The sequence below is a fragment of the Bos indicus x Bos taurus genome, chromosome 6 (genome assembly GCF_003369695.1).
Source record: "Bos indicus x Bos taurus breed Angus x Brahman F1 hybrid chromosome 6, Bos_hybrid_MaternalHap_v2.0, whole genome shotgun sequence".
Classification (NCBI taxonomy): Eukaryota; Metazoa; Chordata; class Mammalia; order Artiodactyla; family Bovidae; genus Bos; species Bos indicus x Bos taurus.
In genome coordinates, this window is record NC_040081.1 from 69,211,240 (window position 1) to 69,232,321 (window position 21,082).

Consider the following 21,082-nt stretch of genomic DNA (forward strand, 5'->3'; position numbering starts at 1 on the left):
AACTGCTTCTCGCTTCTCATTCAGAAGGTGAAATATTAGGGGACCCAAAGTATGTAAAGAATTGTATTTGCACGGCACTTCAGTTCAGTTGCTCAGTCATGTCCAGCCCTTTGTGACCCCATGGACTGCAGCATGCCAGGCCTCCCTGTCCATCACCAACTCCCAGAGTTTACTCAAACTCATGTGCATCAAGTTGGTGATGCCATCCAGCCATCTCATCCTGTTGTCCACTTCTCCTCCCGCCTTCAGTCTTTCCCAGCATCAGGGTCTTTTCCAATGAGTCGGTTCTTCTCATCAGGTAGCCAAAGCATTGGAGTTTCAGCTTCACCATCAGTCCTTCCAATGAATATTCAGGACTGATTTCCTTTAGGATGGACTGGTTGGATCTCCTTGCAATCCAAGGGACTCTCAAGAGTCTTCTCCAACACTACAGTTCAAAAGCATCAATTCTTCAGCACTCAGCTTTCTTTATAGTCCAACTCTCACATCCATACATGACTACTGGAAAAACCATAGGTTTGACTAGACAGACCTTTGTTGGCAAAGTAATGTCTCTGCTTTTTAATATGCTGTCTAGGTTGGTCATAGCTTTTCTTTCAAGGAGCAAGTGTCTTTTTTTTTTAATTTAAATTTATTTATTTTAATTAGAGGCTAATTACTTTACAATATTGTATTGGTTTTGCAATACATCAACATGAATCCGCCATGGCTGCAGTCACCATCTTCAGTGATTTTGGAGCCCCCCAAAATAAAAATAAATTGCATGGCAATTGGTTTCAAACAGCCAATGGCTAAATATGAATGTCTCGTTAAAAAAAAAAACAAAACCCACAAACAATCACAAAATCCTCTCCGAAGCCAAGAACACAGAGGAAGGGACAGTGAGTCACACACAGAGCCCTAAGTGTGGGTGTCTGGATGGTACCTAGGGCTGGGACACTACAGTGTCTGGGCTTTATCTGCATCTCTTTCTACTAGCCTGGCCATATAACCTCTGTATTGAGTGGGACCTCATCTTTAAGCCTAAGAGCCAGGATCAGCAGTGACAGAAAAGCACCTTTGGCAGCACTATCGTTTGCTATTTAGAACAGCTTTTCCTTACAGTCTTGCTGCATTTGTGGCTTATAACTCCAGGTGAAATGCAGGGAAGAGACACATGCATAAATGGAGGTGCGGTAGGATAGAAGAACCCCTACACTTCTTTTCTGAATGGATTAGGGTTTACCTCTGGAAAACAACTAAATTACAGTTCTGGTCCAATTAATCTGAGTTAATTCTTACATTTTTTTTTTTTTTTTTTTGGCATTGCAATTTATTTATTTATTTATTTTTATTCTTCCAATTTTATTTTATTTTTAAACTTTACATAATTGTATTAGTTTTGCCAAATATCAAAATGAATCCGCCACAGGTATACATGTGTTCCCCATCCCGAACCCTCCTCCCTCCTCCCTCCCCATACCATCCCTCTGGGCCGTCCCAGTGCACCAGCCCCAAGCATCCAGCATCATGCATCGAACCTGGACTGGCAACTCGTTTCCTATATGATATTTTACATGTTTCATTGCCATTCTCCCAAATCTTCCCACCCTCTCCCTCTCCCACAGAGTCCATAAGACTGTTAAAAGAGTCAGTCAATCCGCTTGCTCTGCCAGATGTTGTAAGCCCAGTGTCATGGCATTTGTTTGGTTAAAAGCTTTCTGCGTGTAGAAAGCTCTTTTTCTGATTCTTGCTGAATTCATCTGTGATTCAAAAGCTGTGATTGAAAGAACCTTCAAATTTACAGATGTACAGGTCACTAGGGACATGACACAAGAGTCAAAATGCAGGTGTCATTAGCAACCAAGTCTCATGATTTTCATGTGGTCAGGAAAGGCCGAACATGAACACACTGGAACAAGGGCCCTTTTGGGGGAAGGGGGAAAGAGAGAGAGAGAGAGGGAGGGAGGGAGCGGGGGTAACAGAAGACCCTCAATAGGGACAACATGTTCTACCCCTTCTGGAAGCAATCAGAGGGAGTAAGCCAAACAGCTGACTGACACTTCTGCACGTTTACTTGACGGACTCCTGGAGAGCTGCCTGGCCGAAGGGGCTCCAGAAAGAGCATGAAATCAACTCGGTTCCACTGAAAATGGGGTCAGTTCCAAGGGCTTAATCTGTTTGCATTTTTTTTCTACTTTAAATAAGGTAGATTTCCTCACTAAAACTGGATCAGCCATATCCCACTTCTCAAAGGAGCCCACATGGGTTAAGGGCTCTCTCTGGCAGGAATGGGACCACAAGGGCCCTCCGCCAAGTGAAGCTGCCCAAGGCTAGATCTGAGCTAGAGAACGTCCGCTACCTCCTTCCCAGAAGGTCCCCAGCAATATTTCCTACCCTTCTGGTGCTCTAATCAGAGTCTCAAGAAGAGGGAACGTTATTTTACCTCCCGTCCATAAGACTTACATAGATATTCACCCACTGAGTTATGTCTGGGCTGATAAATGCTCACATGGTCCTTAGTTCCCCCTTTTAAAATGACTCACCTAAGCATAAGATTTTAGAACTTTGGTAGGTAATATTTTATTAAAAGAAAGAAAATTTTTAAGTGAAAGCAAGTTTATTTAGAGAGGTACACATTCCATAGGCAGAATGCAGACCGTCTCAGGTGAAAGTGGCCCTGGGGTGTGGGGGTGGTTAGTTCTGGGTTCGGTAATATTTTAGAACTGACATTTTCCTTCTAGTAGCAGGATCATGATTCACACAAAGTCTTTAATTTTTAGAGAGTAATTCAGCTCCAACCTGTTTGCTTTAACCCCTGCTCTGATCCCTTTTGCGTGTATATATACATAAGTCTCCAAACACCAGGACTTCTGTTATCTATATAAAATTGATACTACCAAAGACATTGTTTACTGCTTGTTTTAAGATGAAAAGTTTGCTTCCTGAGGACAGTGACAAGAGCTGCTTGTAGGGGACTCATCATGACCAGGCTGCTTCCTCTTCCACCACTAGCAGTAGTTAGTAATAATTTCTGCAGTCCTTGCAATTGTCATCCATGACAAAGGTTTTGATTTGGCTGCACAGTTAAAACTGGAAATTTAGTATTTGGGTTTGATCCAATTCTTTTTTGCTCAGGCTACTAATCAATACCAAATCGAATGCATTTGAATACAATAAAACTGCACAGCCACTTTTATTGCCAACCGCTTCAAATGACAATGGGCCTCACTTAACTGCTCTCCAACACAGCCTCCAAGGCAAGTGCCACACCAGCTGGCAAAGCTCATTAAGAAGGGTTATTGCATCAGAAACAGAGTTTTCTGTTGGAGTCATCACTGGCAAAGAGTCCTTACAGATTTGTGTCCTCGCCTATTGGGGTCAAACATTTGTCTTTAGTAAAATAAGGGCGTTAGACTAGCCTCTAAAAATAACTGGCAGGAATGTGTTCTATGACTTGAGGATTCTCCAGTGGGTGGGTGGAGGTATCAACCAAGTCAGGACACAGAATAAACTTCAGCAAAATGCTCTGTAACAGCATGATGACTTGGCAAGGTCATGTTAAAAAAAGAGGCTGGGTTGAATAAAATGATTTCTCGGAGGGAAAGAGTGAATAATTAGTGCCAAACTATTCGCATAGTGGAAAATTCTGCTCTTTAGGAAGATGAGACTTGGTGGGTTCTAAGAAGCTGATCAGCATATTCCATTGCCTTATTTTCTGAAAGAAATCCACAGTTCATAATTCTTTAACTCCAGTCTCTAACTATTTATATCAAATGGAAAAAGAGGACATCTATTCAGTCCTATGTCAGAAACTCTTAGAATCACTAAACAGTTTTCAATACTTAAGAACAGTAAAATGCCCAGACAACGGACTTTGTTAAACTCAGAGAAGAATACACATGAGTTTAAACAGGAGGATTTAATACTTAGCAATAGCTTTAAAATCTGTAAGCTCACCCTGAGTGATAAAAAAATAGGCCAAGAAGCTTGAAAGAACACAGATCTAAGTTTTTAAAAGAGGCAAACGCTGAAATGAAAATGTTAACACATGAAATGCTAAACTCCTTAAAGATATCTTTATAAGTACAAATAAGTATAAATAAAAATTTGAATAATTAAACTTAGGCAGAGTAGTTTGGACAAGAAAAAATTAGGTAAAGGAATATTTGGCAAACACAGACACACACACACACACATAAATCAGCTGCTCCAGATGACACACAGCCCCAGGGAATAAAAGAATTTGACTAATATGCTTACTGAACAATGGTGCAGTAAAGATGAATAATTATTTCTGAAAAATTACCTTGCACACAGGGGGAATGTCAGAAGCTTGGAAAAAGACCAACAACATGTGGCAGTAATGTAGAAAGAAAACAGAAGGAAAGGGTAGTGAAAAATTAGCGTATGATATATGCAATTGCTGGTTTTAAAAGCTGTGGAATAAACGTTGCTGTTGTTTAGTCACTAAGTCATGTCTGACTCTTTGTGACCCCATGGACTGTAGCCCTCCAGGCTACTCTTTCCCTGGGATTTCCCAGGCAAGAATATCGGAGTGGGATCCCCTTCTCCAGGGGATCTTCCCGACCCAGGGATTGAACCTGGGTCTCATGCGTTGCTGGCAGATTCTTTACCACTGAGTCGCCTGGGAAGGCCAGAATAAACATTAGGGAGGTAAAATTTAGGGAGGTTCAGAATAGTAGAGATGAATAAAACAATGTCTGCATTTAGATAACTGCAGATGAACTTGAGATTATCTTGACAACTTTGACACATTCTTGTAGTTAAGAATGTAAAGGGATGAGGAGGGGGACATTAAGGTGCATAAACATGCAGTGTCTCAGTTAAGATTTCACCATGAGACTAAAGATTCAGAAGGGAGGCTGAAAATGGACAGGAATCTCAAACAAACATGGTATTAAGCCCAGTCATAGGGACATGTTTCAGAAGACGTCTTAACAATCTGCCACCACATCAGTCTCAGTTAGTACCCTGACAGATGACCCAGGAAGGGGTGTCACAAAATTTATGGATGATACTCTGGTGGGGAGAGCCATGGAAAATATGAAAGAGGAGCAAGAAAAAAAAATAAACTAGGTTAGACATAGATACATCTGCAAAGAGAGAATCCACTGGAAACAGATACAAACAGGCTGGATAAATTTAGAGAACAACACAGTTTAGGGATGAGAATATTAAACACGAATTCACACTGATTAAGAATGGGGATGTGACAAGGTCCTACCATATAGCAGAGAACTCTGCTCAGTGTTATGTGGCAGCCTGGATGGAGGAAGAGTTTTCAGGAGAATGGGTCCATGTATTTGTATGGTTGAGTCCCTTTCCTATCCACCTAAACTATCACAGCATTGTTAATTGGCTATATTCCAATACAAAATAAAAAGTTAAATGGTAAAAAAAAAAAAAAAAAGTTAAGGGGAAACAAGGTGGTGAGTAAAGGAGCGCTTGGTTTGCAGCCACTGTTTCTTCCGCCTTCAGTCGCATCTTTCGCAGAGCTTCTAACAGTGCTACGTTGGTACAGGGCATTCAGAGGTTCACAGCCTCTGAGGAGCCACTGTGAGGAGGGTCCAGGGACGAATATACTATTTTCAGTGGAAAACAAGTGGAGGCTACTAGCTATGATGACTGTTTTTTTGGGTCTGGATTTGCTCCACCTTCCTTTATAGTAATACCTGTCTGCTGCTGCCCGCTACATCGCTTAATTGTGTCTGACTCTTTGTGACTGCATAGACTGTAGCCCTCCAGGCTCCTCTATCCATGGAGATTCTCCAGGCAAGAATCCTGGAATGGGTTGCCATGGCCTCCTCCAGTTATAGTAAGACATCAACTGCTTAAAAAATAATCCATGAGACAGATATGAAGAGGAGTATGTTAAGAGGTGCAATCTCTTTAAAAAAAAAAAAAAAAGGATAAAACTCTTAATTTCAGCATCCTAGATAGGTTTGGCATAAATCCTTAATGCCTCTTCTCTGAAATATGGAACATGATAACTGAACATATGCTTCCTTTTTATTTGAGTATTATTGCATTATTAGTTTCTTAATTAAACATGTATGTGATTTCAAAAAGTAATCTAAAAAAGAAAAATGTGTGTGGAGAGGGAGGTTGCTGGTATTTGAGATTCCACTGAAAATTATATTCAGAGGACTCAGAGCAAGCTTTAACCAGGTAACTGTCCTCCACCAACCCTCATTGAAGAATAATCCAGAAAAGGTAAAGTGGCAGCAACAGGAAGTCACATTCCCCCAGCCCACCCAGATGCCAGTTCCTTTTCCATGGGTCTCCATGGATTTCCATGCCTGAGTAGTCAGTCAGTAGTCAGCACAAGAATCCTGTGCTGCAGGTCTCTCCACTCCCATTTCACAGATAAGACAACTGAGGACAAAGAGGTTAAGGCCATATACGGAGATGTAAAGCTAGACAGTGTCAGATCTAGGGGTTTGCAAACAGCACAGCTCGACTCCAAAACCCATGCTCATCCCAACATCAGACACCCTCACACCTTGCCCCACCTCCACCTTCTGATTTCTGCTCAAGTGCTATGTTTTTTTATGTAAGAAAGACCTTCTTATATCAATCAAATAGGGTATGGAGATGCTGCTTTATTTCATACCACTTATTTCTATTTGATATGCTATATATTTGCTTGCTTTCTGCCCTCTCGCTGGAATATATGTTTACTACAGAATCTCTAGTCTCAAACATGTCTGATACTTCACAGGTACTCAATAAATTTTGTTACTAAATTATACTCTTCTCAGGAACACTTTCCTTTTATTGCCTAAATGCACACTAATTCATCTATTAAAGGTGCCTAGTTTGGAAAAAATCACACTTAAAAACAAAATGCTGAACAGAGGAATAGGAAATGTCTTGTTAGACTTATCCAGAATATTAATTTATGTCTACTGGACCAAGCAGACAGTTTCTGTAAGGTACTGTTTTTATTAATAGAAATTCCCTGCCTTTGTTAAATGTTAAATGTTAAAAGAATTTGAAGGAGAACCAAACCACTGGACTCCTTGGATGTCCACATGCCTTGATCCAACTCTGTCAACCACACCAAGAAAGTAGGAGGGGATAGATGGATGTGCAGAGAAACCAAGAAAATTGAGGTGAAAAAAGTCAATTCATTGCCCTGATGCTTTCTTTACTGATGCTAAGGAATTGAAGAGGGATTAAACAAACAAACAAACTGACTCTTTTTCTGCAGAATAATCTAAGTTGTTGGTTCTTTTGTAAGGAAATGATGCTGAGTTAAAGAGAACACTTTCTCTTCCTCTCCTTTACCCTCCCCAGTCCTGTATTTGAACCCTAGACACCATTTCTGTCTAGTTGCCATTTGGACTGTTTAATTCTTGGAAGCTGACTATAAGTGTCTGGGGGCTTTTCTTGGAGAATCAGTACTTCTCAGGGGTTGAGTCATTCTTTCACGATGGTAAAGGAAATATAAGTCCCTGATGGGGTTGGGCTGCTGTCCTGACTAGCATCCAACGCGACCATAAGAGGGGTACCTCGTCAGCAAGGAGCCTTCAGTAATCAGACACCAACACCACTCCTCTTTTGAAAAGAGAAAAAATGCACATAGGAAGTTGCATTGTAGAGTAGCAAAGCCCCAAGCGTAAGAGCTAACATTGGTTGTGAATGCTCACGTGGCAGGCATATTGCCGGGGCTGTAGTCCCCACTCACTCCAGAAGAGTGATCTTGGAGGTTAGGGTAGCTGCCTGAAGCCTCCACATATAGTGAATGACAGGACCAGGGTCGGTTTGGCTTTCTGGAGCCCACGCTCATGACCATAATGCTATACGACCTGCACAGGGTTTGTCTCATAGAGGGAGAGAGGATGGGGGGGACTTCTACTTTTGATGGTGCCCAGATGTTTTTCTACAAAAACTGCAGCAGCATCTTGGAGGGAAGGGTTATTCCAGATGCATTTGCAACAGAATCCCTTTGATCTTCTTTAATCTATCATCAATTAACTTATGGGGCCAAAAACCATTTTTGGCTGACCATTTTAAATAAAGTCTTTGGGACCACTTGTAGTCTGCCCTCTTATGCCTACTCCAGTGGCAAAAATGGTTGTGCATGCTGGAAAGCTCTGTCTTCAGCATGACTGGCCAGAGAAACTACCCAAATATCTCACTTGGAAAGGTGTCATCTACAAAGCAATTGACTTTTGGGGTTCTGAATCCATCTCAGTTCCCCAACCTGGTGCTAACGAATTGTAAAGGCCTGGAGCAACCCAAGATGCATTTCAGCAATGCCATCTCCATGGCAACAAAGGGAGATGCAGTAGAAAAGCAGCCTTGGTCCTTGAATCAGGATGCCTGTATTCTAGGGGAACCTCCTTAAGCTCAATGAAGCTTAGTTTTCTCATCAATAAGATGGGGAGTCACTACATTTGCTATGAGGTTCAAATGAGCTAGGTTATCATAACCATGGCAAATGTTTATAGTGTCCTTGGAATGCTCCAAGCATCTACTAAGTGCTTCATGCATATATTTAATTTTTAACCCAGGGGTTAGGTACTTATCATTAAAAACTCTGATTTAAGGATGAGAAACTTGGGGCCTAGCTGAGGTTAAGTAATCTATCCAAGGTTACACAGCTGGTAAGTGACAGGCCAGAACCTGAATTCAGATTTGAGTACCTTCTGAAGCCATGGTTTTAATCACTACAAGCTGAAGCTTGTGACTGCTTCGTGATTGGGCTCCACCCTGTCTCTCTGCTGCCATCCCCTGTATATGAGACCCTTGGGATTATATGAAAATCCTTGGAATGCCATATTCCAATGTGAAGCTTTATCTTTCTAAGGACCTCAGGTTGCATTTGTACAAAACTGATCAAGGAAGTCCCCCAACAATGCTGAGCACACCTGGGTGGTGATATACCCTCAGAAGTCACTCACTCCTTAAAGGTGATGTCACGTGTATCATTTTTACCACATCTATGCCATTGTTTTGTCCAAAACTGTCAGTTAAATTTTGATAACTAACTCCAGTTTTACTGTTTCCTGAGGAAAAATTAAAATAATGAATGCATTAACATTGTTTCCCCAAAACATCACGTTTGAGGTCACATAGCTTGTTACTGGTAGGGCTGAGTTATCTGGGTGAATTCCTATACCTTATGTTCTACAAAGTGGGCAGATTGGGTTGGATCATTTCCACAGCCCTGTTTGGCTAGAAAAAAAAATATGACTCTGGGTCACAGACTCCTCAGCCAAGAACCATGCTGGATCCAGTCTTCCTCTGCAAATTAGGAAAGGGGGAAGAAGGGTAGGAAAGAGGAAAGGAGAAGTAGGAGCTGCAATGTCAAAGTTATAAGACAAGTAGCTAAGTGGGGAGGAATGAATCTGGGGAGGAGGAAGCACGGGAGTCAGTTCAGAGACAAGGACCTACAGAGCTGTGTGGGAGGCAGGCCCCTTGTCCACTGACAAACGGCTTCGGCGTTTCCCCAGGTTTTCCGAGACACTAGTCATCCCTGTCTGAGCTAAGTCTTCAGAGAGGGAGGGAGGGAAGAAAGGAGGGAAAGTACACTTTCAGTAATTCCACTTTCTTGATCTCAGCCCATCCCTGCTCATCCTGGATGAAGTTTAGCTATTATCAAATTTCATTAAATATTTCATCTGTTGTAGGTGCACCATTATTTTACAGAAATAGAAAAAAAGCATTACCCATTATCTTTGTACAGTGCCATTAGAAGATAAGGGTGGCTCTTACATTAAGAATTATCTTAGAATTGATGAGAAATTCTTATAACTACTGTTATTACTACTAATAAAATCCATAACTTAATGGTTTGCTGCTGCTGCTAAGTTACTTCAGTCGTGTCTGACTCTGTGTGACCCCAGAGATGACAGCCCACCAGGCTCCACTGTCCCTGGGATTCTCCAGGCAAGAACACTGGAGTGGGTTGCCATTTCCTTCTCCAATGCATGAAAGTGAAAAGAGAAAGTGAAGTCGCTCAGTCGGGTCCAACTCTTCTCGACCCCATGGACTGCAGCCTACCAGGCTCCTCCATCCATAGGATTTTCCAGGCAAGAGTACTGGAGTGGGTTGCCATTTCCTTCTCCATAAGGGTTTGCTAGGTACCAGGAACTGTACTAAATGCTTTATATAATTGCATTCAATATTCGCGATCTGTGAGATAGGTGTCACTACCCTCATTTATAGAGGAGAAAAGCTCAGAGAGGCTACGTAACTTGTCTAAGTTTGCCCAGCTGGCAGAGACTGAATAGGAAGCTGAGTCAACCTGACTGCAGAGTGTGTGCCCTTAATCACCAAGTTATCTCACTTCCAACTTTTCAGTGGTGGGCCACTTCATTATGGTTCTCAGGGTGACAAAGGCCTTGGGGCCCAGGCCTCTCCCTGACTCTTCTGGGTAGAACTGATAATGAAGGAAGATGGTAGAAAAGGGCCACAAGTACTCCCTTGGCCCACAGAACAGTCAGGAAGACTGTGCTAGCTCTGGATATGTGGGAGTTAAAACACAGGAGGAGTGGGCTTAGAGGGGCACCAGAATTCCCAGAGCTTGTTCCATAACTAAAAGACAGTGAGAAGTGGGGAGGGAAAGGGGACACAGACACACAGCTGGTATTTCAGTGCTCACGCACGGGAGCGGGAGGCAGTGTTACTGTTAAGACTGATGATTCCAGCTCAAGGCATGCATGAGTCCTTCCAAGTCCTCACCAGGGACCTAGCCAGTATGAATTCATGATTCTGTTTCTTTTTTAAAGAGGACTCCTCTAAATGCTTCAGGCTTCACAACCCTGGACCACCCCTGCCCCTCAATGCCACCAGACCCAATGTTTATGAAAGCAGATGTTGTTCGGGATAGAGGAAGCTGGAAGAGAGTAGGGTCTACATGGGCCACGCAGAAGAAGTAATGATGATTGAAAATGGGGAAATAACTAGGAGAAAAGTTGTCTGGTTGTTTGGTCTGCAAGTTTTCGTTGGCTTGCAGAAACGGGCCATTTCCTGCCCTATTCCTTCCAAGGCCAATCCCACAGACTGGCAGTGGGAAATTTCCCCTGTTTACTTTAATGAAGGGGTTGTGTTCTGATGCCAACCAGTCCTGAGAGCCTGCCATTCCTCTGTGGTAGTCGCCAAAGTGATGATACCCATGAGGAATGTGGGGGACTATAATAGAGCTCTTATGCAGAATTTTCTGATCCTTTAACAGCATTTTTGTATGTCTTATAATGGATATAACACATTAATACATGTATATAATTTGTAAATACATATGCAGAAGATATAAAAGATGTGGGTTCGATTCCTGGGTCAGGAAGATCCCCTGAAGAAGGAAATGGCAACCTACTCCACTATTCTTGCCTGGAGAATCCCATGGACAGAGGAGCCTGTCAGGGTTTTTCAGGGTCACGAAGAGTTGGATACGACTGAAGCGACTTAGCACAACACAACACAGGATAGGTAAGGACTTCCCTGGTAGTTCAGATGGTAGAGAACCTGCCTGCAATACAGGAGACTTGGGTTCAACCTCTGAGTGGGAAAGATCCCACCAGTATTCTTGCCTGGAATGTATTGCTATGGGTCTGTGATGGAAAAAGGGCTTCCCTGGTGGCTTACACAGTAAAGAATCTGCCTGCAATGCAGGAGACCTGGGTTTGATTCCTGGGTTGGGAAGATCCCCTGGAGAAGGGAATGGCAACCCTCTCCAGTATTCTTGTCTGGGAAATCCCATGGACAGAGGAGCCTGGTGGGCTACAGTCCATGGGGTTGCAAAGAGTAGGACATGGCTGAGTAACTAACACTGTGATGAAAAAAGTTGGGAGATTATCACTTTAAGGAGAAGATACTGACTCTAAGTTTCCCCTCATAAAGCTTCTGGGTGACGAAGTCATCAAAAATACCTGTCTTGGTTGAATTCATAAGATTGTTCCATGTTTTGGATGTAACAATTGTCTTCTTTCCATTTCCCTCAACTTTACAGTAAATTAAATAATTGCTGTATTTTTTTTTAGCTACTAACCTGGTATTTGGAGTTCGCCAAGTCAACAGGGAAATGCTGAACTGATTGCATATTTAAACTGATTGCATTTTGATATTAAGGGATTATGGTTGTTTTGTGTGATATTAATGTTATAGTACATTTCTTAAGAACTTGTATCCTTTAGAGATAAACACTAAGACATCTGCAGATGAACTATGCTGTTTGGGATTTGCTTCAAAAGATGATATAGATGAAAAAAGCCATGAATTATTAATTATTGGAGATAGGTGTTAATGTACATGGGGATTCCTTATACTCTACTTTTACACTGAAGTTTTCATTATAAAAGCTAAGAATTTTAAAACAAAAATCAACCAAACATGAAGAAATCAGTGAGGCCCACTATTAAAAAAAAAATCCCCACTGTCTTTCATCTACCTGACATAGTTAAGTGACATCAAGAAAAGCAGACAATTTACTGAGCTCTAGAGTGGCACCTTGAGGCCCCTGCATTTGGCATTTTAGATCAGGAAGTAAATAATTTGGGACTGCTGTTGCTTTTCTACTGGCAAAAGAGAACTTGCTGATTCTCAAGGAGAAAAAAAATAAGACCATTAAACAGGATCACTATGCTCTTTGGACAAAGCATCATTACAAAGCACCATTTTGATGAGTTGAGTATAATGAATTGGGAACATGCAGCTTCAATTTCCTTCCAGATACACAAGCTGTAGATTTAAGGGGGAAATGCCCTATTAGACATGTGCTGAGCTGCAAAGCTTTGGAAGACATTGAGAGTCATTGAACACAAAAGGACTCTGGCTCTACTCCCCCAGAATGGACCTTGCTCCTCTCTAGTGGAGCAGGATTTCTCTACCTCACCCCATTTTCTCTGTAAATGCTACGTCCTTCCTTCTAAATCCTAATCTAAACTTGACCTTGGATTCTCAAAACATAGGATGAGAAAAATACAGAGACGGGCAGTTTTGTTTTGTTTTGTTTCCTTTTCAATTTTGATGAAAAAGATAATTTCTTTGAGACTTAACTTGGAAAGCATCTCCTGGCAAACCCATGGAGTTCACTCTGTTGGTTTAAACTTGGAAAGTGCTGGGAGTCGTTAACACAGTGCAAATGAAGTGAGGAGGAAAAGGATGCTGAGGTCATTCTACTGCACTCCTCTCCCTCAACCCTCTTCCTCCTCATTCACACGAAGAAGAGTCCAACAGCAACAGTCTCGACATGCCTTGTGTGGACCTCGGCTTAGTACAAAGCCTTTGGAAAAGATGCTTCCCCGGGCTGTGTAGCTCACGGCCAAATCTGGCTGAAGCCAGCAGGGAGGAGGCCAGTGCTGCCACATGACCTTTCCCTAAAGAAGGGGAAATGGAGAAGTTGGACCAGGGCAAACCATCTTGAAACCCTTGAAAGCCCAGAATGCCCAGTGGGGTGTGATTTAAGGCTCTTATTGGTCTGTTGAACCCCAATGAAGACTGCAATTTGTCAGAGGTGTGTTTTGCAAGTTGGTTCAAGGAAGTTCTGCTAAGGGAGCAGGGGGTGGCTGGGCTCCTTGGACCTGAGACATGTGGTGGGTGTTCTGCGTCTCTAACTCCCAGGCCCTACCCTACTTCCCAGAAGGACACACACAGGGCCGCCTCAGAACTGCTGTTCTTGGCAGTTTCTCCAGAGACATCCTTCCATAGCCTTAAATGATTCAGGTTGCAAAACTGGAGTCATGCATTTTAATTTCCCGAGCATAAAACTCCAGGGGGAATAAACCGTCCCTGTTTAGAGCTACTCTCTCTGCAGGGGTCAGGAAAGAGTGCAATTTCTCCCTCCAGATATGGGCATGGATTCTGTTTCTAGTGATGTCGGTTCCAAACCAAGAATATTTGACTGTAAGTGAGAAAGACAGCCAGAGTTTCCTGCAACCTGAGAAGCCACACAGCAATAGCACAGCACCAGTTTTAGGGACCAGTTATCCCCCATTGGCTGACGGTGCCTAGCTGCCTTATTGATACTTTCATCTTTCAAACAAAGGACAGTTACCTGCTTTGAAGAATAGGGCTCCAGCTGCTGGAAATTCACTCAGACTCTATACCACAAGCATAAACACAGCTTCCACCAAAATATGACACAAAGTGAGAATTGTTTTCAGACACTATAGGAGATAGAATTTGAACAGCTGGGGAAAGATGACAAAACTTTCAATTTTCTGTAAATAGTTTTTGAGAGTTGGGAGTGTATCATAAAATTCATTTCATCATTTCACCACCCCCAACTCTAGTTTCTCCGTGGGATTTTTGCTAAACAAAGTATTTAAAGAAATATTACAAAAGCCACAGATTTATTAACCTGAGCAGCAGCAGCCATTTCAGTTACTCAGGCCCAGTGCTGCTTTCTGCAAAACCTGAGATACAGACAACTTGTCATGGAACTGGCCAAGACACGAGGTGAATTCATTTCACTTAGTTCAATTTAAGCCTGTACTGTGCAGAAGTTGGGTGTACAGAAATAAACAACTCTCAACCAACCCTCCTTCTTAGGACTCAGCAGGCAGAGCAGAATGGATGGGAACGCTGTGGAGGACACACCACAGAGGAACGCAGAGGGACGGAGAGATGACTTTCCACAGGATGTCAGGGTGAGTCGACACCTGAGCTGGAACTGAGGGTTCTTAAATTGTAATGCCCAGAAGGATCACTTGGGGAGTTTTTTGTTAAGAATGAAAATAGGATGGGCCTCATAAGAATCAAGGGGAACTTGAGAATGAAAATGGATGCTCTCCACCCAAGACTTTTGTTTTAGGGAATTGATTTAGAGCCCGAACATCTGCATTTTAAAGTAAAAAAAAAAGTCAGCCCTCAGTTGTTATGTGGGTGGTCCTCATGAACCCTCGCTGCTCCAAGGACTTCACCTATAAGTCTGGACATGCATGAGGCTGTAAATAGACCCAGAAAGGCTATAAGGCTGGAACCGTGCTCATGTGTGTGAAACTCAAAGTCTATTTCTTAAATTTGCCTGGGCATCTAGAAAGTTCAGAGAGAGTTCATGGAAGTCTGGAGGTGAGGGCTTATGAAAGAAAGCACTGCCCTTGATCCTTTCGGCAGGCTTTCTGTAGACCCCAAGAGCAATCCTCAGCTCCCTGCCCCCTAATCTCTGATTGGGACTCCTTTATACTAAACACTCTGGTTTTAGGCTTCTTCTACGGAATACACTCTCCTCTGGGTCACGTCAACAGGTGCTGATGGAAATGTTTAAAGAAGGAGCTGCCTAGGGTCATAAACTCTTGGCCCTCAAGGCCAAACCATGCAGGCAGAAGCGTCTGCTGGATTGCACACAGGTGTTTTTATTTGGAGTTAAGTTGAATTGAATGCCTTTTAGCCAGTATCTATGGACTTCCCTTAGTGGTAAAGCATCTGCCTGCCAAGGCAGGAGACATGGGTTTGATCCCTGGGTGGGGAATAATCCCCTGGTGGAGGAAATGGCAACCCACTCCAGTATTCTCACCTGGAGAATCCCATGGACAGAGGAGCCTGGTGGGGTACAGTCCATGGGGTCACAAAAGAATAGGACATGACTTAGCAACTAAAACAACATCAAGCCAGTATATATGTATACATGTTTACTTTATGTATCATGTATGTTATACATAATATGTATATTATTATGTATACATATACATGTTTATATATATATGAAAGTGAAAGTTGCTCTGTCCTGTCTGACTCTTTTGTGACCCCATCCATGAATTATCACCAGATGGTCGACACCGTAATCAGATTGATTATATTCTTTGCAGCCAAAGATGGAGAAGCTCTATAGTCAGTGAAAACAAGACTGGGAGCTGACTGTGGCTCAGATCATGAACTCCTTATTGTCAAATTCATACTGAAATTGAAGAAAGTGGAGAAAACCACTAGACCATTCAGGTATGACCTAAATCAAATCCCTTATGACTATAGTGGAAGTGAGAAATAGATTTAAGGGACTAGATCTGATAGAGTGCCTTATGAACTATGGATGGAGATTTGTGACATTGTACAGGAAACAGGAATCAAGACCGTCCCCAAGAAAAAGAAATGCAAAAAAGCAAAATGGATGTCTGAGGAAACCTTACAAATAGCTGTGAAAAGAAGGGAAGCAAAAAGTAAAGGAGAAAAGGAAAGATATAAGCATCTGAATGCAGAGTTCCAAAGAATAGCAAGGAGAGATAAGAAAGCCTTCCTCAGTGATCAATGCAAAGAAATAGAGGAAAAGAATAGCATGGGAAAGACTAGAGATCTCTTCAAGAAAATTAGAGATACCAAGGGAACATTTCATGCAAAGATGAGCTCACTAAAGGACAGAAATGGTAGGGACCTAACAGAAGCAGAAGATATTAAGAAGAGGTGGCAAGAATACACAGAAGAACCGTACAGAAAAGATCTTCATGACCCAGATAATCACGATGGTGTGATCACTGACCTAGAGCCAGACATCCTGGAATGCAAAGTCAAGTGGGCCTTAGGAAGCATCACTATGAACAAAGCTAGTGGAGGTGATGGAATTCCAGTGGAGCTACTTCAAATCCTAAAAGATGATGCTATGGAAGTGCTGCACTCAATATGCCAGCAAATTTGGAAAACTCAGCAGTGGCCACAGGACTGGAAAAGGTCAGTTTTCATTCCAATCCCAAAGAAAGGCAATGCCAAAGAATGCTCAAACTACTGCACAATTGCACTCATCTCATATGCTAGTAAAGTAATGCTTAAAATTCTCCAAGCCAGGTTTCAATAGTACATGAACTGTGAACTTCCAGATGTTCAAGCTGGTTTTAGAAAAGGCAGAGGAACCAGAGATCAAATTGCCAACATCTGATGGATTACGGAAAAAGCAAGAGAGTTCCAGAAAAATATCTATTTCTGCTTTATTGACTATGCCAAATCCTTTGACTGTGTGGACACAATAAACTGTGGAAAAATTCTAAAAGAAATGGGAAATACCAGACCACCTGACTGGCCTCTTGAGAAACCTATATGCAGGTCAGGAAGCAACAGTTAGAACTGGACATGTAACAAAAGACTGGTTCCAAACAGGAAAAGGAGTACTTCAAGGCTGTATATTGTCACCATGTTTATTTAAATTATATGTAAAGTACATCATGAGAAACGCTGGGCTGGAGGAAGCACAAGCTAGAATCAAGATTGCTGGGAGAAATATCAATAAGCTCAGATATGCAGATGATACCACCCTTATGGCAGAAAGTGAGGAAGAACTAAAGAGCCTCTTGATGAAAGTGAAAGAGGAGGGTGAAAAGGTTGGCTTAACGCTCAACATTCGGAAAATGAAGATCATGGCATCTGGTCCCATCACTTCATGGCAAATAGATGGGGAAACAGTGGAAACAGCGGCTGACTTTATTTTTCTGGGCTCCAAAAGCACTGTAGATGGTGACTGCAGCCATGAAATTAAAGGACACTTACTCCTTGGAAGGAAAGTTATGATCAATCTAGATGCTGGGAGGGATTGGGGGCAGGAGGAGAAGGGGACGACAGAGGATGAGATGGCTGGATGGCATCACCAACTTGATGGACATAAGTTTGAGTGAACTCCGGGAGTTGGTGATGGACAGAGAGGCCTGGCGTGCTGTGATTCATGGGGTTGCAAAGAGTTGGACACGACTGAGTGACTGAACTGAACTGAACTGAGACAGCATATTAAAAAGCAGAGACATTACTTTGCCAACTGAGTGACTGAACTGAATCATGGATTATACAGTCCATGGAATTCTCCAGGCCAAAATACTGGAGTTGGTAGCCTTTCCCTTCTCCAGGGAATCTTCTAAACCCAGGGATCGAACCTGTATACATAATATGTATATTATATGTTCGGTAGTTAGAATAGGAAAAAGGAGTCCAGAATGGTGGTGGCTAAAAGACAAGGAAGGGAAAAGCCCGTGAAAATAGAACAAAGGAAGCTCAGAGGACCCGAGTGAGGACCTCAGGTAGGACAAACAGCACTCCTGGCTAGCCCAGTTTACACAGGGCAGGCTCAGGGGGAGGAAAAAAACATATAAAAAGAGGAGCCAAAGGGCTGGGGCTCTCTCTCTCAGGCTCATACTCTCTCTCCTCTTCTCTTCATGTCTTTTGGGTCAGCATGCCCTCACACCTCAAGGATGTATTTTCCTTTTATTTTCTAAATAAAATTGAGCTGTAACACGGAGCTGTACCACTGATCTGTCCAATAGCTGTAACACAGTCTGTCCGAGAACTGAGAGCTGTGACACGGCCTGTCCAAGGGCTTTAACGTCTGTCACCTCAAATTTTGTTGTGATGAGATAGAACCGAGGAAATTACACACTCCCCTGACATTATATATACATATATATGTGTATGGACTTCCCTGGTGGCTCAGACGGTAAAGCGTCTGCCTACAATGCAGAAGACCCGGGTTTAATCCCTGGGTTAGGAAGATCCCCTGGAGAAGGAAATGACAACCCACCCAGTACTCTTGCCTGGAAAATCCCATGGATGGAGGAGTGTGGTAGGCTATAGTCCATGGGTTTGCAACGAGTCAGACATGACTGAGCGACTTCACTTTCTGTTTCTTTTCGTATATGTTTATATATACATATATATGCATACATATTTGTACACCTACTTTCTCAGCAGTTGATTGGAGGCCTCAGGCCTTCCTGTAATCTTAGATCTGAATGATTCACATGTTTAGATAACTCCTGCCTGGTTCCTCTAGACATTTGAGTTTGAGACCCCTGGGGACCACATCTTAAATTTGAATCCACTTACTGGATTAACTCCAGTTTTCCAGCTGGGATGCTAGGGAAGAGGACTCAGGCTGAGGGAGTCTTGGTGTCAGAGAGAAAGGAAAATCCAGAAGGAGTTCTGTGGTTGGAAGCTCAGGACACAGGGCAAGCTTCACCCAAGGCCTGGACGCCAAAGCCTAGACGAGGGTGTCAGAAAAAGCCTGGTTAATGCACTCCACCTTTGAGATCCCAGCGGCCGACAGTAGCATCTCACCACCCTGTGGCTGAGAATACTGAGCAGATCCACCCAGCAGTGCCACTCACAGCTCTCAGTTGTTTTCTAAGCTTTGCTGACAACCACAGCCACCTCTTATCCTTTCTGAAACTCTGCCTGAAACATTTATCTGTGCATCTCTGATTCTGCCTAATTCCTTCCTAATTAAAGTTCCTGCTCTGGCCCCCATCTTCTTGCCAAGCTTTCCCTGATCAATTTCACTGAAATACACAATCTCCTCCTCCTCTCAACTGGTTACCTAACCTACTGTCTAAAGACTTACCCCTTTATGTCTTAGATCATTGTTTATATTTCTTATCTATATACATTTTATCTTCTCAATTAAATCCTCAACTCCTTGTGGGTAGGTGCTGTGACTAATTTTTTACTGCCCAAATATTCCTTCCAGTACATGCCGCAGTACCTGAACCACATTGCAGGTGGATTCTTTACTAGCTTAGCCACAAGGGAAGCCCCAGTACCTGAAACATGTCATTAATTCACTGATTAGTTCACTATCACTAGCAGCATCAGGTAACAGCTGCACAGAACTGGGAGCTTCCAAGAAAGTTCTATCAAATCAGTACAGGAACGTGGTATTTCTAATTTCCTCATATCATGCCTCCTGGATTGCTTCACATTGGGTGGCTAACTTGAATTCACTCAGAAAAGTTGCCTTTGATTCATGCATTTGTGGAAAAGAAAACTGTAAGAGCCTGCCTTTAATTAGGCTATAAAGGGAAAGTAACTCAATGGAAGGGTTCCTCATTAGCACTTGACATGGGTTGAATGGTGGCCCCTAAAAACATGCCACCCAGAACCTGTGAATGTGACCCTATTTGGATAAAGAGTCTTACAGATGCAATTAGACTAAGGTTCTCAAGATCATCTGGATTATCTAGATGAGTCCTAAATCCAGTGACATGTATCCTTATAAGAGGGGAAGAAGATGTAGAACTGGAGAGCACAAACCGTAGAAGGCTGTGTGAAGATGGAGGAAGAGACTGAAGTGATGCAGCCACAAGCCAAGGAATGCCTGGAGCCCCCAGAAGCTGGGAGAGGTGAGGAAGGATTCTCCCCCACAGCCCTCACAGAGTGTGCCTATTGCCACCTTAATGTCAAGCTCCTAGCCCCCAGAACTGTGAGAGATTAAATATGTGCTGTCTTGTACATAATTAGTTGCAGCCGCTCTGGGAAATTAATACAGCAAATAACAAGGATAGTAGATGGGGGTGGGGGGTCGGGGTGGAGAGATGCAGGTGGAAAGGGCTGGGAGGAACACTTGCTGGCACTAGATTTGAGAGATAGCTTCAGCATCCATCATGAGAGAGGAAGGGGCTTTTCCATAATCCCAATTAAATCTGCCATCATATGTTTTTCTAGAAAAGCTTCCACAATGTCATTATTACCCCAGAGATGCTCACTATTCAGGCTTAAGCCAGATACTTTCTCTATGAACCTTCTTATCCAAGGTGGACTGGGTTTACATTCCAATAAGGTAGGAGGACCAGGAAATCCTGAAATGAAGAGTCCTCAAAATGAATGTCCTTCATAGACCCAGGTCATTCATTCTCTTCTCTGCTTCTGGAGCATTTATTGAGCATCTACTGCGCTGGGCAAATTGATCAGTCTGCCTAACTATAACAGAGGCACTGGTTATATCTAAACATGTGAGCATCTCTACTTAAATCTGACCAGTCAAGCTTTTCTATTCTGGGATGTCTGGACTCTATTTAGAGTCCCTCTTTTCAATTACCCCCTACCCTGACTCTAATTTATAAAGAAGCAACTCTTGCTATTTTTACCTGTCTGGTGAGTAAAGAGAACTACATTTCTGTAAATACTCCCAACACTGAGACATACACAGCAGCACTTTTCATCTGATTGCTAGAAGCTGTTCACATCAGTCTGCAATCCTTTTTCAAAGCTTATTAACAGTAACAGCCTGAAAAATATCACTGTAAAGATTGGGGATGTGAGTCATTTCCTCTTACAAAATGAACATAGGTCATGGAGGAAAATGTCTTTTTTTTTTTTTTTGAGATGCATAATGAAATATTTAGAGGTAAAATGTTATGATGACAGGAATCTACTCCAAACCACTTCCATA

General features: G+C 42.6%; 1 protein-coding gene across 2 annotated transcripts in view; it reads right to left on the reverse strand.

Annotated features, from left to right (window-relative positions):
- The window catches only part of LNX1 (ligand of numb-protein X 1), a 186,362-nt gene that overhangs the window by 76,550 nt on the left and 88,730 nt on the right, over positions 1-21,082 (reverse strand). The gene's annotated exons all lie outside the window — the stretch shown is intronic.